Source organism: Harpia harpyja, chromosome 7 (genome assembly GCF_026419915.1).
Source record: "Harpia harpyja isolate bHarHar1 chromosome 7, bHarHar1 primary haplotype, whole genome shotgun sequence".
Lineage (NCBI taxonomy): Eukaryota > Metazoa > Chordata > Aves > Accipitriformes > Accipitridae > Harpia > Harpia harpyja.
The window spans coordinates 56,457,258-56,474,715 of record NC_068946.1 but is presented as its reverse complement, the minus strand read 5'-3'; the positions used below and the strand labels follow the sequence as shown (position 1 = coordinate 56,474,715).

General features: G+C 46.3%; 1 long non-coding RNA gene across 1 annotated transcript; it reads right to left on the bottom strand.

Annotated features, from left to right (window-relative positions):
- Positions 1-4,385: 4,385 nt before the first annotated feature.
- On the bottom strand, positions 4,386-6,930 carry LOC128144516 (uncharacterized). The gene is made up of 2 exons (XR_008236106.1): positions 6,832-6,930; positions 4,386-5,133 (listed from the first exon to the last, which is right to left on the bottom strand). It is a non-coding gene; the product is annotated as an uncharacterized LOC128144516 (long non-coding RNA).
- Between the last annotated feature and the right edge of the window lie 10,528 nt (positions 6,931-17,458).

Below are 17,458 nucleotides of genomic sequence, written 5' to 3'. Positions count from 1 at the left end.
CGAGGGACAGCGAGTGCCTGTCCAGCATCCATCCCCAGCCTCCGGCACTGCATCCCCCCTGCCCCAGCAGGAACCTCTCCTGGCCCTGCATGAGCCGGGGCGACACTGTATTTTGGGGAGGGGGGCGGTTATTTCGCTGATATAGCTTTCTCTTCCAGCAGAACCAGCCATTTCAGGCTGAAATCCTATGTGCTTATGCAGCTGACCTCCTGGATTTACACTGGGAGATACTTCTTGATCACAGTGTTACATCATATATATATAAAAATATGTAAGTATATATATATATATAGATGTATTTTAATATATGTAAAAATAGATATTTTTTATATATATGTGTGTGTGTGTGTGTGTGTGTGTATATATATATATATAAAGGCTTGCTAATCTCCATGTGCCTCCCAGCATTTTATTCCTTTGTGCAGGGCATTGTATTTTCATTTCTATATCTTGCCCTGTGATATACTGAATTCACTACCACTATTTTAGCAGGGACTAATGGAAAGATCATTAAGTGTAAGGTTATTGCTGTTACAAGTTCCAGGAATTCAGCCGCTATCAGCGCTGTGCTGATAATTCAAAGCGTGAACAAATCCCTTTACAGAGGCTTATTATTACTCCAATTAATATTATTTTGCAGGAGAGTCCGTTTCCAATAAATAAAAACGTGATTAAAAATACTAATTTTTTAATTAGTATTAAATACTAATACTAATTAAATACTATTAGTATTAGTATTAGTATTAGTCAGGAGGGTGTAACGAGGTAGTTTAGGGAAGAATTCACTTCTTCAGGTGGCTCTTCCCCGACCCGAAGCCGTGCGCTCGCCGAACGTGTCTGCCTGCCGAAGGGCTGGACTCAGCTGCTGAGCAAAGGGGGTCAGCACAGGGCTGGGGGGGTCAGCCCCCCCCGGGGTCCCGCGAGCCCTCCGTCCATCTCGGCGCTACCTCTGCGGCGTTACCCAACAGTGCTGGGACCCGTGGGGTGACTCTAAACCTTCTCGAGTTTTGTTTTCTGATGTGAGGTCAGCTACGCGATTCAGACCGCGGCGAGAAGTGAGCGCTCGGCGTAGGGATCACGCCGAGAAAAGGAGCCCTGCCATCCCCCTCTTGCTGGGACGGCATTTTTGGTCTTGTCCCTGTGCGTGTGAGTCCGGTGAATAAAATGAGATGGCTGGGAGTCACGCGGGAGGAGTGTGACAGCACATTTTCATACATTCTGTATGGTATGTCTAAACGTTTTGATGGTTTTAATATTTTGTACCAGCCGTGGAGACTGGTTTGCTGCTAGGTGACTGTAAAAGTGCGATTTCGTAAATACTTATTAGAAAACTTATACTAACACTATGATTGAAACAATAGACAAAAGCATAGCCGAGCAATTAACTAGTAGAGATATTTACTCCTAAGTTTTGCAGTTCTTTGCTCTTATGACTAGATGTTCCTGTACGCTAGATGAGAACAATGTTGAGACTGACTACACGTGATTGAAACTGCGTTAAGCTTCAAGATCAAAGAACAAGGACAAGAATAAAGACTTCAAGGACAGCCAGCAAGAACTTCAAATGGGTCGGTGGTCCCAAAAGCAGCCCTTTGACTCAAACGGATCCTTCATTGCGCATGATCGGATGTAGGCAGTGCTATGATAATCAGTTACAATCATTTTTATGTATATGTATACTAATCTGATTAATATGCAACTAGTTATTCTATATAACCTGTTTGTGCTAAAGCTGTGGTATGCATGCTAGGTGGAATTATCCCCCATGCATCCAGCGCTGCAATGAAGAATGCCTGCTTTCTAAAACTCCAAAACGAGTCTGAGAGAGTTTCTTTGAGCGGCTTTTCGGTATCAAGTGTAAGTAGAACTGGGAGATGAACACAGAGCCCCCATAACCGTGCCATGGGACAGTGACAGCAGAGCAGTAATGCTCTGGGTGTGCATGCGACATGAGGGTAGAAAAGTCTTAATGACTCATTAATTAAGTCTGGAAGGATTATTCCATCTAGCCCAAATTTCTCTCACATGCGATGGTTCAGTTGTTATTGCAATGTAGAAAATAAAAGCTTGCATTCTTCTACCTCTGTCTGTTTGAAAGGTATAAATAATTGCGATCAAGGCTAAGAGGCTGCCTAGAAAACAACCAAACTTTGGTGATAAGTACCCGGTTCAATGAAATGTCCTCCAGGTTTACAGTCAAAGCCGAGGAGAAATAACACCACGTTTACAGCTCGGACTGAAAGCTGCTCCTACCTGACGCTGTTTAGTTATTCCAGTGGCTGCGCTGCAGACAATCAAAGCCTGAGATATTTCAGTGTAAGTACCTGAAATCTTTTCGCTATTAACTCCTGAAAGGAGTAGGATTTCTGCAGCTAACCAGCCGTGAAATTCAGACTCCTGGTGCCGGCATCATCTCCCTGGGAGATGCCCAAGGTCCCCTGAGGCTATACCACCCTCCAGCAAAGCCATAGGAGCATGGGCTCACCGGGAGGGAGTTATTCCAAGCTACTCTCCAGGCAAGAAGGATGCATTCCTTCGTGTTCCTAGAGCAGATATTGGCTCAGCCCTGAGCCCAGCGGGTACCAGCTGCGGTTTGGAGAACTGGGAGAAACCCGTGGATGGTGGAGGCTGCAGGCTGTGCCACGGATGCTCCGGCAGCGGGAGCGGGGCTGGGAACGGGGCGGCCGCAGCACGGAGGGGTTTAACCACAGGTGCCCACCCGGCAAAGAGGCTAGCACACCCCCAAACAGCACGGCTGTTTCAGAATGAAAAGGGAAGAGCGATGAAGGGAGATGCGGCACGTAACATGAATAGTAACTAGAAATCCCATTTTAGGTTATTGCCTTTCTCAGCCTGAATTGATAGCGACGTACCTGCAGCAGATACATCGCTCTTGGCGCAATTTTATGATATAGAAGTGGAGGTGCTGCTTGTTCATAAAATCTCATAGGAGTTATTGCGATGTCTGAAAAAACATTTTGTTGGCTGTTCATGATTACATAATCTTTCCGGAACAGAGCATTTGCCTGTTATAAATATACTGACTTCTAAACAAAAAGAGAATTTCACAGATTATGGTCTTCATTGGTGACTGACCCCCCTGGTGAGCTTCAGACAGAATTATTTTTTCCTGTTTTGTTTTGGTTTTTTTTTTTTTATTGCTTAGTGTCTGAATTTTCCTGTGCCTTAAGTGAACTGAATATCACCCAAAGCAAACAAATGCATATACCACGTCCCCCACTGCTGAAGATGGATGAATCTAGCACCAAAAACCTTGTCTTCCACACTCAACTTAAGCCCATCGATCAATTTTTTTTGCAGTTTTCAGCTATTCCATTACTAACCCTGAGTCCTCAAAGCCAGGCCAGCAGACTGTGGCTTGGGCTGTACTGGGCTGGGGGGTCCTGTCCGCGTTTTCATGTCACTGCATGCACATCTGTAGGACGGAGCAGAAACCAGTGAGGGCAGTGACACGACATCCAAATACAGTCCAGTCCCAATGAAACCAGGGATGACGCTCTTCCAATTAACATTTAAAATTTAGAATAATGACTAAAGCTTTAGAAACCATTTTTTCAGTGCTCCTATCTCCATCCTTATTTTACATAGCAAAGCGTAACAGTCAGAATGATTATTCTGAACCTGGGAGGATAATTAATGATTTTTTTCCCTTTACCCCATAGGCAAGGAAAATTCCCGTGCCATGCGCAGGACTGCTCTTTGGCTGAGTCAGTGTGAATGTAGCCTCAGAAAGGCTATATATAATTCATTCCCACGCTAACTTCTTGCTCTAAAGAACGGGAACGATATTTCAAAGGGAGTAATAGCAGTGGCTGCTGCCTCGCGGGGCATTTGCCCAGCTCTGCCAGACCCTCCTCAGCCCGGCGTGTTGAGTGGGGCTTCAAGAAGCCGCTGTGGCTGGGGAGGCCGGACCCGGCGCGGCAGATCCCGCAGCAGGGTGAAGGTCCGCCGCCGTGGGTTTTCTCTTTTCTAAAAGACCCTTTTTACTGTTTCTAGAAGGTCAGTTTTAGTGCAAAACCTACCAGAAAGGGTTTTTCTTAAATATAATTGTAGAGGTATGGAATATATATTTTTTTAAAGTAGCAGTATTAATGGGGTTTTGCTCTCTTTCTAGGCACGCACCCATAAATACAGATTGTTACGTGCACAGATGCCCACTCTAGTATGTGCAGATAAAATAAAACCACACATAAATATATTTCAAAACTTCTGTGGTTCTTCCTAAGGAAATGTAACTCACCTTTAAGATGCAGGGCTTTGAGGTCTTTAAATTTGTATAGCTGCTTTTTGTTATTTTAATTAATAGACTAGAAAGTAAGGTGATTAGTAATGCCAAAGTAAACCAGTCTTGAATGAACACAGGGTACTTTAAGTGTGCTAATTTTAAATCTTTAAAAAACACTTCGTACAAAACAATCAACATTGTTTTCATGTATGCATTGCAATTATGCAAGCTTTCCCTAATTGTATAATACGCGTTTCTTTATAGGATTCACAGCCAGGGTTTGTAAGGGTAGCGTTCCCTAAAACGTCCAGTGTACGATTGACGAATATACAAGAACATCCTCGGTCCTAGGGTGAGTTTACGCAATGATAAATTAGACTAATCTCTGTCCAACCAACCTTTGAGTTTGTGGGGGTTTTTTTGATTCACCTAAGTTTTGTTCTCGCAGTTTCTGGTCCTCCAGGAGGGCTGGGGGATTGGAGAGCTGCAGAAAGTTGTGCTGACGCATCATCCCTGCACCGGTCCTCTCACCACTTCAGGGGAAAAGCAGAGGTCTTGGGGCAGCACGGCAGCTTTATCTGTTGCATTTAAGGGTAGGGAAAATGTTCTAGGCCACAAAGAGGCTAGCCTCAAAACCAGCTCCCTTACGCTAGCTAAGAGCAAAGATTTCAATTTAGCCAGTTCTGGTTTATGCAACTAATTATAAAACTAAACTACGAAATAACTAGCACATTATTCCCCCACGGAAAGCCAAGGTCGTCTTGGCTTAAGCGTTTGTCCAGTGCCATCAGGGTGTATTTTCCCTTTGCTCTGCTTCCTCACGGTGGTTTCCCGTGCAGCGCATCGATTGCCAGGTCCCTTCCAAGAGCTGCTCGCGGGGCTGGAGTCTAAAAAGAGAAAAATCCCAGTGGTAATTCAGTTGTCTAGTGGTAAAAGAACTGAGGTGTGACCTTTTTTTCATTAAATACTCCAAAGGCTCAACAGCGTGACTTCTGGGGGGGCTGGGGGTGGTGAGGGAGGGGGCAGGACTGCATCCCCCCAGGGGCTGCCCAGGGCTTCCTCCCCAGCTGAGCAAGCTCCCTTTGCTCTCAGAATAATTTTACATCCAGAATATTTGCTAAAGCAGCCATTACTTAAAAATGCTATGTTTAGCCGGAAAGAATGCTTTTAAGTAAACCATTTACCAGAAATATTTTTAAACGCGTATCAAATCCATCCTGAAACTGTTGGTGGACTGAAAACCAGTAAGATTTCGGTAGAAGAATGTTGGTTAAAAGATGTTTCAGGGTTCTGCTGGTAGTTTTGGCAGACATGTCAGTAGAAACACAAAATGAATACTGAAAAATCAGTCAAGTTCCAAACTTACAAAACAGCAACATGGCTGAAGTTTTCCAGGCGTTTAAAAAATAAAATTAAACAATCAATGGAGGACTCAGTCGGCTGCTGAGCCGATGGCCCAGAGACCACACGCACCCTCCGCCGGGACTGTGCATCCCCTGAGGAGTGTTCTGGCAATTGCCTGGGGACAAGGACTGCTCTGTGGCTGCTGTCACCTCTTCAATCTCTGTCGCGGTGTGACCCCTCGCTGCCGGCAGCGTTTCGGCACTGCCGGTTGAAGCTGCTGGTTGAAGCCTCGGTTGGTCGATGAGCTGCAGAGGGCGGTTATTATGATTCCTGTTTCTTTCAGTCCTCCCCAGTAAGTCTATTAAGGACTGCACACACTTTTTATAAAGCCCATGTTTTATACAATTTCATCGTTTGATACTTTTCAAAAGATACAGTATATAGCATTTAGTACAGATATAGTATATACACCATATATACTGTATTTTGTACGGCCCAAATTGTTTGGGTAAATAAATTTGAAGTGGCTTTCCTGTTGCCATCCCCTAAAGCCTTTTTAAAAAGGCTAACCTGCCATTTTCAAGGATGGGTTAAGGAATGCAACAATGAAAGAATAAAGAAAAGCCAGCAAACCTCCTCACCCCAAGCCTCCCACCAAACCAATGCTTAATGCCGTTTGCGCATCCCGAAAGTCAAGCTGGTGCTCTGCCAGCCTGGCAGGCTGGGCAGCGAGAGGGAGGATTTCTAACGACGACGATGCAAAAGAACAAAATCTCCAGCGAGACGGTGCGGTGGGAGTCAGAGCGGCCACGCTGCAGCGATGCTGCTCTTGCTGCAGCAGCATCGTTACGGGGACCCGGCAATCCAACCCCCAAATGGACCTGGCCATGATTCAGAGATGCTTGGGTGTGCCGAGAAAACAAATACAGTTTGATGATTTTTTTTACAGCTCTAGCAAATCCTTAATTAAATGGGTGTCGATCTAAAAATGTCTCGATTCACAGGGAAATGGGGATGATTAGCATGCTCAGAGTGCAGCCCCAACCGCTCTCTTGGCAGAATGGTTACAGAAAACCCATTCCCTAACCCTGGTCTCCCCTGGAAACCCCGGGAAGCTCTTTCTTCCCGGATACCTGCGGGACCAGGGAGGGTAATCTCTGTTTTGTTCCCGCTCTACGCTGAATAATTAATTTCAAGACGCAAAGTGGAAAACACCGGGGATAAAAAAGGGGAGCGGTTACCATGGCACCGCCGGAGGGGCTGGCTCCATCCTTCCCCAGGCACGCTGCCCGCGCCGGCGGCTCCTCTCGGCAGCGACTCGAGGCCAGGAGGCAGCTCAGGCTTCCAGGTGGTGAAGGACCAGCTCCAGAGCCCGGCGTGCCCGCTGAGCACCGTGGAAAGCTGGGCTGGGGGCTGCGTACCCCACGGCTGGGCAACGTCCCCGGAGCCGGTGGGGTACCCGGGGTTGGCCGGGTTGGTGCTGGGGAGGGGGACGATGCAGCGCTGGCCGGTGCCTTGCAGCGAGCGCGGGTTGGGATGCAGTCGGCAGCCCCCTCCCGGTTACGTGGCTCAAAAAAAAAAAAAAAAAAAGGCTGAAATTAAGGCTTAGAAGCCGACGCGAGGTCTGACATTTGAATTTCTCTCCTTTCCCTTCAGCTTTGCACCAGTCAAAGGCTTGTGCCTAATTGCTGCGCTTCACGCTGCAGCATGCGATATGTCAAGGGCAGGGTGCCAGTGCTGCGCGAGGATAAATTCGCATCCATAAATAAGGGCTGTGTGCTAAAATTCTGTACTATTAATATAGTACATTCTACCAGTCTCTTAAATGCTGTAGTGCGTAGGTCTTACATACATAGCTAACAAATCATACTCCTACTTTTCCATAAGCACATGTACTGTGCTTATTGCTCCTCCACTATGCCTTTTAAAAAATCCATCTGGTATATTAGCATTTCTTCTAATTAATGTCAGCTCTAATCACAACCACCTACATAAAACCACAAAATACTGGGAAAAGCTCTTTTACAAATAGCGACAACATTTCAAATTGGCCTGGCTGCACATAGCGATGCACCCGACAGAAGTTTTTATCGAGAGCAGAAAAAACTGGGAAGTACACGTAATGTTTCATCAAATGTGAAATACTTGCTACTGCTTTCCCTGGCATACAGGTGAGGATGAATATAGGAAAACTGGACAAGAGTTTTAGGAAGTCAGATAAGGATTCATTAGTGTTTATCACCTATTGATCACTTTTACCAGACGTGTCCTGCATTCCTGCCCCGAGTCCTTCATTTATATGTTATAACGTTAACTTTTAACAGATCTTAGCAAAATATTTGTGGGAAATATCTACACAGGACTGAAAACTGTGGACCTATAGATTTGAAGCCTGGAAAGGATCTTGGTGATCAGGTCCCTCCTGCTGAGCGCGTGCCAAAAATGCTGCCAGCATCTCCGCGCTGAGCCTAGACCTGCTGCTGTTAAGAATAGATGAGTCTTAATTCAAACACCTGAGGTCAAATTCTCAGGAAGGTTGTTCCAATGGCTAACTGCTTCCCCTACACCCCACCGGGAACGGTTTGCATTCTTCTACTCCGCTGATACTATACCTGGCAATGCTTTTTGCCTGTCGGCCCCCTGAAAGGTCCGTGCTGGGCACCGCAGAGCCGGAGCTGCGACAGGACCTGGGACAAACACTCCCCGACGGGTTTTTTTTGACTTTGCATTCCCTGTGTGCTGTTGCAAAGACGGTTGCAAGCAGGGAAGCAGCAGTGTTAACACACGGCCCCTGCTCCGGCCGTCGGGCAGTTCTCGGCAGCATCCCGGACACGGGTGCGCCTTCATCCCAGCATCCTGCAGGTGATGAGGGTTACTCGCGCTGTTCCACCGAAACATCAAGACACAAGCAAGACACAAATAGGCCATAGGAAAGGGTAAGGCAGAAAAGGTCTGATCAAAAGAAATAAGGTTGTTACTTGGTCAGAATAAACATTTTTTCCACCCCAAGTCTAGGTTATATAGGCGTGTGCAAATACATGCAATTGTGTCTATATTGTACTTCCATAAATGATGATGCTGTTATATATATATATATGAATAGATATAGGACATTTCTCATTACAGCAGCTTGTTGCGTATCTACAATTGTTATCAACATCAAAACTTTCCAAAGCACAAAGTGCTTCACTGAAACAGTTAAACATTAAATTTTACCTTTTAAAGACTGGCTAGATGTTACACAGCCCAGAGAACCGGCACCTCACATCTGCTGTTTGTGGGACCTTCGGCAGGTGTAACTTTGATGACAAACGCCCTATGTGAAGTGGAGATATTCCTTCAGCACGCTGGCTTTGTTTGCTGCTTTGTTTTGGCTTTTGGCTTTAATTGATAGAGTTCATCTTTGTCTCACTCCGGGTAAGCACGGACACCTGTCACCGAAATAGTGAACTCTCCTGCTCCCTAAAACTGTAGTTTTCCAGTCACTCCGTGACTTTAGTAGTTCAGGGACTGAGTAATCATGCAATTCACTTTTCTATTATTTATTTCTTATTTCTACAAGTGAGGCGAGCGGTAAGCCAGCATTTGGAAGTGCAGCACATTTAAATCTTTCAATTCTACCTCAATCCAAAGGGCAATCCTCCTGAGTGCTACGCTGAGGTTTCTCCTATCAAGAAAGAGGTGTCTAAATATGCATTTGAAATACTAAAGATTTAGGAGAGGCATGATGATATCCACTGTGGCTGCCAGTTGTGATGTGAATCATAAGAGGATAGGAGGATAATCATTCGGTTTTTACTCCAGCAAAACTTACATTCTGGGATTTTAGATAACATTAAGAGCAACTTCAGTTCCCAGTGGTGTTTACAGGTGTATAAGGATTTGATAGTATTTCCATTTTAAAATCTACCTACTCCACAGACGGTGTCGCAAATGCTCCTGGTGGATGCACAGCTCCCACTGGTAGTGCTGGCCTTTGCATATTGATGAGGGAGCCCAATTTGGAAACGGCAGATTTCAGATCTAAGGACGAAAGGGGGACATTTTAGAGAATACATGCCTTTTTTTATTCACTCCCCCCAAAATAATGTCACAGGTTTTACAACTCATGTCTGCATTGGCCTCCTTTTTTATTACTATGTAGGGCATCTGTGGATTTTCCAGTCTCTGATCTGCCCGTGACAACAGGATATTTCTGGCTCTACAAGACCAAAATTGAAAAACATCTTTTTTCTTTTTTTTTTTTTTTTTATTTTCCTCCCTTATAGTAATTCCTATGTCCCTGGCATCAGGATGGTGGTTATTATTAACTGCGCTGGTACAGCCTATAACTTTCATATGCAGTTTTGCCACAGTGATTTTTCACGGGCTAAAGCCTGTGATCTTGTCCGTAAGTCTCAGCTGATACTCTAAGGGGAATTAGATGCTGTATTTTTACTGTTGATAACAGAGACCTTGCAGAAAACAGGCAGCTGAAGGCAGCCAGGACCACAACACATTTATTCCGATCTATCACCATAGAAACAGATAATCCACAAATGGTCCATTTCTACAAAACCAGTTTACAAGATGGAGCAGTAAGCAGGCTGCCTTATTAAACAGCGCTTTGCACTCTGTAGCGAATGCATCCGAGGGAAAAAAAGAACCTGGAAAAAGGTGTTTACATATATAACTCACCTATGCATGGGTGAAGCAGGGCACACACCCAGAGAGGCCAGCTGTGTGACAGAGCTGGTGGATTTTACTTGCACTGGTCACCCACTGGTGATAACAGGGACAAAGAAAATCCCCGTGATGTTCCCGTGTATGAATTTCTTTGTACGAGACCCAAGAAACTCACGGAGGAGAGCGGCCGTCGCGGCCCAAGGCCGGTTCAGATCCCGGTCCAGGTACGTTCTGCTTTTCTCCTCCTCGGAGCCTGGGGCTGTCACTGAAAGCTTTACTCACGTTTTACCCAGATGTTGCAAAGCTGTAGAGCCTGATACAAGGCATCCTTCAGGAGGAAAGTTCATTGGATAGGGAAGAAGGGACCTTTGCAGCCCGCACTGGCTTGTTTAAGCTATAATACAGCCGCTTGCAACCTTATTAAAAAGAGGAAAAAAAGAAAAAGGCAAGTCTAGAGCAGGAAGGAGGGTGATAAATTAAGTTACAAAATCTTTTCCTCTGTTTTAGAGGAATATTTTGCGGAGAATAAATGAGATGAAAGAAAGGATGCTCTGCAGGAGCATCAGGGGTTTGCATGGCCGCGGCCAGGCTGCGGGACCCCCCCCACCTCGGCAGCCCCCGGCAGGGCGGCGTGGGCTAATGGCATTGCAGAATTCTGCTTGTAACGTGCTTGTTCCACCCCAGGCCAGCTGTGGAAACCTCACGGCTCGAATGGAAAGCTCCTGGCGTGTTAGTCACGAGGCGTTAGGCTGGACGGGGTGGGCAGCCTGCCTTGAGACAGAGCCTGGGGAAACGCCGGCTGTCTCCTTCTCCAGCCTGAAGCAATTTTTCCCATTATTTTTAATATGCTAGCTCCTAAAAATTTGGAAAGGAAGTTCAGCTCTCATTAAAAATACCCTATCAACATTACTTCTAGTTCTTGACTCGTTAGAAGCAGTCTGTATGCTCCAAACTACTTAAAAGGCACTGAAGCCAAGAGCTCGAAATGTAATTCAAGTTTTCATCTCTTAAATCCCTTCCATTTTAATATGAAGATTAGGTATTTACGGAAGCAGCAGCAACCTGACTCCTGGTGGGCCTACCCAGACTAACTGAACTGTTTACCACAGCAATAATTACATTAATATTTGCTTATTTATATAAAAGTAAGGAGCTTCACCGGAGACACCCATGCTGGCATGTCCTGCCAGAGCGGAACGCCCGACCGCGACTTGCCTCCTTCCCTCCTGGGGACCCTGGGTGAATATTTTTTCTTTCACTGTAAAAAAGGGTCTTAATGAAACAGAATCTATTTGGTGCTCTGCGCCCTGCCTGGGATTGCTCACCGGCAATACAATGACAAATAGGACGGGAAACTGAACCCCACCATCAGGACACACTGACCTGTTGCACCAGCCTGTCCGTGTGTCTGACTGCCCGCCTGTCAAGGGAGGTAACAAGGAAAATGCAAAAATATCTTTTTTTCACTTCTTAAGAAATTGTTAATTCCTACAGCAAGGAGTTTTATGGAAAAAAAAAAAAAAAATCCAAAGCCAACCAAAACCAAAACCCAAAGGGATATCAACGAGCTGATTGCACAGTATTTAAAAAGGGCATTTCTGAACCAGGGCAGTATTTTGAGCTGAAGCTGGAGGAGAAAGCTGCGGCGACAGGCAGGAGCAGGGCAGGAGCCCCTTCACCCCGGGGCTGCTCCCTGCCATCTACTCAGGACTCTGCTTTCTTCTTTTCTTTCTAAAGAAAAATTTCAAATGTATCTATTTGACTACAAGCTCATTTACAGACTCATTTAACTAATTTTCTTTTTAACCCTCAGTACCCAAATATCGTAGAGCCTCAAGTCACTGGCATTCCCGAAGCGCCTCTGCAGAAGGAAGCGAATGGCTCATAATCTTATTACCATGCCGGGGTTTTAAGCCCAAGGCAGAATGACGTGCAATGCTTGGAGAGTGCCAGAAAGCGCCCGAGCACTTCCAACTCACTTACTGCTGGAACGAAAAGGCAGCCTGAGCAAAGAGGACAGGGACTGACAGCTAAATCAGCATTTTTTTTGCACATCCAGTTGTTTACAAGTTAAGATTTTGATGTCTAGATTTAAGAAGACAATAAATTGCCTTCACAACACCTAGACCTACAAGCACTTAAAAACATTCTTCCACTGTTGTCTTTCTGCTCCATTAACTTTGGTACTGAAGCATCAGAGCAATATCTGACATTTCGTACAGAGTGTGCCATTTCCTTAGCATAGATTTCCTGGGGGCTAAGCAAACTAAGTATGTATGCACAAGGAAAAATATAATATAAAATACATAAATTATGCAACAGTATTAAGGTATCTGTATAGAGGCCTCGTGGACTACTTGAATATTGTGTGTGTGCAGAATTGTAAATGACTGCTTATAAAATATTTGCACCGCGCAGGACCTGCAGCGGAGCTGACACACGACACCCTAATTTTATAACAGAGAGTTTAGGAATATTATATAAAAATTAAGAATAGGTCTTGTCAAAGAAACTGTTGTTTCTTGCTTTTTTAATATGAAATTCTGAATAATGCATTAGAAAGGGGCCATTGAGCTTTTTGAATGTTTATCAATAAAGCCTAGCACGTATTTTAAATTGTATTTCGTGTCCCCTACGAAGCGATATTCCTTCCACGAACCCAGCAGAGCAAAGCTGAGTGCTGCCAGCTGTCAGGTGAGATCCTCGTTGCTCTGCGGGCGGGAGGACGGGTCCCCTCCCCGAGAAGGAGGAGAAGAAGGGACCTTTCCTTGGAGAACGCAGCTGGCGTCTGTAGCCCTGCGGCATCACTAAATATTGGCGATTAAGGCAGTACAACTGTTGGTATTAGGGCACTTCTGCTGAACCAGAAGCAAAAGGTGCTTGAGCTGTGTGTTGAGCAGGGTAAGCGAAAAATAGGAGGAAATTCAGTACACGGAGATAAAGGTGGCAGTGCTTCCCAGGGCGTAAGTATTTGCGATAGTTATACCTGTGATATTGCAGCGCTGGATATACTGAACAGCTCCTTCAGAAATGAGAAAAACCGCATTCGGACCAGCCATTGTATGAAACGGATATTTTTGCGCGCTGCGGTTTTGCGCGCGCGCTTGCGTGCGCGTTTGGAGGCCGTATGATCCGAGTGTACGTACGCTCCGTGGGTCATTCCCAAAGGGCTTCCGCGGCCCTCGTGAGAGCCCTGAATTCCCCCGAGCCGGTGGGAAAGCCTCGAATGCCCACGGGCCAAGCCTAAGCATGCAGCTGATGGAGTAAAGGTGCCCCGGGAAGCATCCGCAGGGAAGATGCGCTCGCAGGTCGGAGCGTTGAGCACTTGGGCACTGGATCCTGGGATCCAGCCGGCCACAGCCTGCCAAGCTTAGGGCATTTGGGTTTTGGCCAACAGCTGGGTTCCCAAAGCTTTACCCGGTGCTAACCCTGTAGCTATCGTGGATCATTTTTCCACCTCCATTTTCAAATCTTCCAAGTCGAAAGTACCATCCTGTTTTTAGCTCCTCACGTAAGGCAGTTCGTGCGTTGTCCAGCTGCAGCCCAATATTTAAAAAAAAGTTACTGTTTTGAGCTTTAGTGAGAGTGAGCTGAAGTCTGCTGCTTTTTGATTTTCCAAAGGGGGAAAAACCACGTAAATTTGATTTTCCAGGGAGCCAGCACAACATGGCTACCTTGACTTGCAGTGTTTAACCACTGCTCCACGTGCACAGCCTGCCTGGCTCTCCCCCCCTTGCACACCATCAAAAGTCAGCTAAAGAGAAATCAGTTATCTTCACTTAGAGCTTTTCATTCACTTATGCCACAGGGAATAGCTGAAGCAGAATAAATTACTATATTCTTATAAACATCGATAGGAAATTATATTTATGCGCTCTTCGGATGCACATTTGTATTTTAGGATTTGATAATCTCATTACTGGGACTGTAAGACTGAACAACTTTGGTAGAAAGATGGAAGACACAGACGTGTTTATGAGATTTTTTTGTGTCTGAACTCATCTCTTGCAATGCCTTTGGCACCTGGTACCACTGCTGTGATGCTTTATGTCACGTTGCTGCCATTTTTACCCTCTGTGTCCCCTGGAGATGGCAGAAGCATTGCATTGCATTGCGTTGCCTTCACTTGCAGTCACCCTGAGGAGAGACTCTATCGGCAGGCTAGGGGATTTCTGCGGCCAGTTTAGAGCATGCATGCAGCAAACATTGCATCTACACAGTGCTCTATTAAAGCAATGTGGTTCGGGCATCTAAAGGCATGGTTAAACATTAATGATAGTCAGAAAAAACATTCCTACATTGACTCTCTAGCATGCCACATTTACTTTCAAACTGCCTCAATGTACAAGCGTTGCTATTTTTTATTATTAGCAAGGAGAATTTTGTGACTAAAGGAACAAGGAATTATCAATTAATATATTTGAGGAAGTATGTTGAGAGTTTCCCCCAACTTGCGTGAAATGAAAAACGTAAATTTGCAATGTACTAATTAAAAGAAGAACAAAATACTTTATCGTCTCAAAGGGGAGCTTTGCTAATTAATTTAAAAAATTAAATTAATTTTGCTGTAAGGTGTGGACTTATCAATTTTGTCAGTTAGTATAAAATATTTTGTATAGTTCCTTCTCGGAGTGGGGTGTAAGGTCATGTTTATATTCATCCTGAGCATCATCCCAGCATAGGACTTAATTTTGTCCCTATGTTGGGACATGCATTAATTTGGATTTTCTTTTCTTTTCTTTTCTTTGTTACTGATGAAGGCTCCAAGAATGCTTAAGGAAAGGATGCCTGGAGCCTTCCCAGGGAAAATCTGGAGGATGCCAAGAGAAAAGTCTCCCCAGGTTATTCCGACAGCGAGTGATGCTGCCGTGCCCGCGCTCTCCCTCGCTTTCTCTCTTTCGCACGCTCGTCCATCTGTCACGAGCTTTCCATCGCACGCAGTTGGTGTGGAATGAGTCCAAAGACCCGATTCCCAAGGCAGTGCCCAAAAAGCTTATCTAAACCTACAAACATTTTAGGCAGAAATAAATGTAAAAGTTTGGAGAGTGGAAATAGGGAATAAATCTGAATTAGCAAACAGCTATCTTGACTGCTGTTACCTTTAGTATTATGGGTACAGAGACATGACGGATTATACATTTTCTTAGGAATGTATATGTAATTATTATGTGCACACTGTATATTTGCTTACCTGTGTATCGCCTTACCTCCCGTACCTGGATACACAGACGAAGCTCTGCTGAGCCCACGGCGTTTGCAGTCACCGGCGCATCTCATCCTCATGCTCATCCACGTCATGCTCCTGCTGTTCGTCAAACCTCCACCAGCTTGGCAAAGCCCGTTACTGGGGAGGACAGAGACAGGCACCGAAGCGCAAGCTGCTGCGTGGGGCTGCGCCGAGTGCCAGTGGACCCCCCCGCGTGGGCCGGCAAGCAGTTTCAAAGACAAATTGCCTAACTGGTTGTCAGGCGTGGTGTTCTGGTCGCGTCTCATGAGCATCCCCCGTCCGATGGGAGGAAAAATGATGGCAGCCTCCGCGGTTTCACTGAGCTGCCCAATTGTCATGACCATAAGCCGGGCTTAACAGTGGGAAAACGCCCTTGGCATTGGGGTTATCTCCATCCATCCCTTGGTGATGCCCACAGTCCCTGAGTGTTACGAACAGACCTATGGGCTTGGGAGAGGACTCTACATGGTGACAGTGCTTGGGTCAAGGGAGACTTTCCCCAAAAGGGAGACGCATGTGTCTGCTCCCGACGTGGGTCTCTGGTGGATGAAACAGTCTCAGCCGGTGGATGCATAGCTAATTAATGCCTATAGTCCAAATATATATGGGTGTGAAACGGGAGAACCCCATTTCCCTGCCTTGCTCGTAAAGAAGGGCAGCGGGGTGGGAGCGACAAGCTGCCCGACCATCCCCAAGCTGAAGCCCCTCGCTCTCCCCCAGCCGCGGTCGGTGGGGTGGGCCGTAGCGGGTGCGATGCTCACCGAGCGCATCGCCCGTCGGGTCTCAGACCGCATTCCCCAGCGGCAAAACTCACGAATGCCGCCACGGCAGAGGCGGTTGGGATAGACCACCCCTTCCCTCCCTGTGGCTTTGGGGCCAACTCTGTCCCCAAACCCGCTCGAGAGAAGCAGCTCACCTGGGCTCCGGAGGTTACGAGGAGCGGCTCGATGCTGCGCACCAGCATCGCCCAGCGAGCTACGGTGGGGTGGGCTGGGCTGGACTGGGGGGGGTCACACACAGCCGAGCACAGCAGCGAGGGCCTTCCAGCCTCTGATGGATGAGGCACAGATGTTTGTCTTGGGAATAATAATTCAAGTGCATTTCTGCAGCAATCAGAGAGCGCTTGGAAGTGGTGTAAACAGATTAACAAAACCAGTATTGCACTCAGCCTAAGTAGTACTTACAACCATACAAAAATTAGGCTGCTGTAGAAGGATGAGTTTGCTCTCTCTCTGCCCCTCTCCTTCTCTTTCTCTTCCTTACTCTTTCCCTTTTTTTTTTGTTTTTCTGTTTTTGTAAAGTGGAAATGTGAGAAGCATAACTGTAAATCACCTCGAATCCATGGAAGCGGTAATTCTACGTATCACACGTGAATATTGAACCACCCTTATCGGCCCCCCCGCCCCGTGTGCTCCCGCTCGGTCACAGGGCAGCTGGTACGAGTGGCAGCACGCTCAGGAGCTGCCTGTCACCCCCATCTAATATTTTTAAAAAATATATGGATGCAGCTGCCTTCAGAGGTGACCTGATCCATAAATCCTGCCCGTGCTGGGGTTTGTAGCTCAACCTGCCGGCGGGGCCAGGGCTGCTGTGGGGCTGCCAGGGCACAGAGCTGCCCCTCTTCCCCAGCAGGTATGTTTCCTATGTAGGTATTTAAAACCTACCTGCAATTTCATTTTCATATCTCCAAGTAAGCCCCGCAAATTCACTTTGTTTCAACCACGGCTGAGGAAATAAATTCAAATGTATTCTGCACCTGATGCTGCGGGATGACTGATACAGCCCCGTGCTGTCGTGCCTCTGTCCTGCCGCACGCAGTAATTCAATTACAGCAAGCGCAGCACCGACACCTCGGTTTGCAGCGGTTTTAACACAGGCAGCAGCAGCAGGACACCTCCTCGATTCCCCAGGGATGCTCCTTGCAAGCCAGGATATCCACTGGCTGATACAGGTATTCCTGGGTGACTCCAGTTATG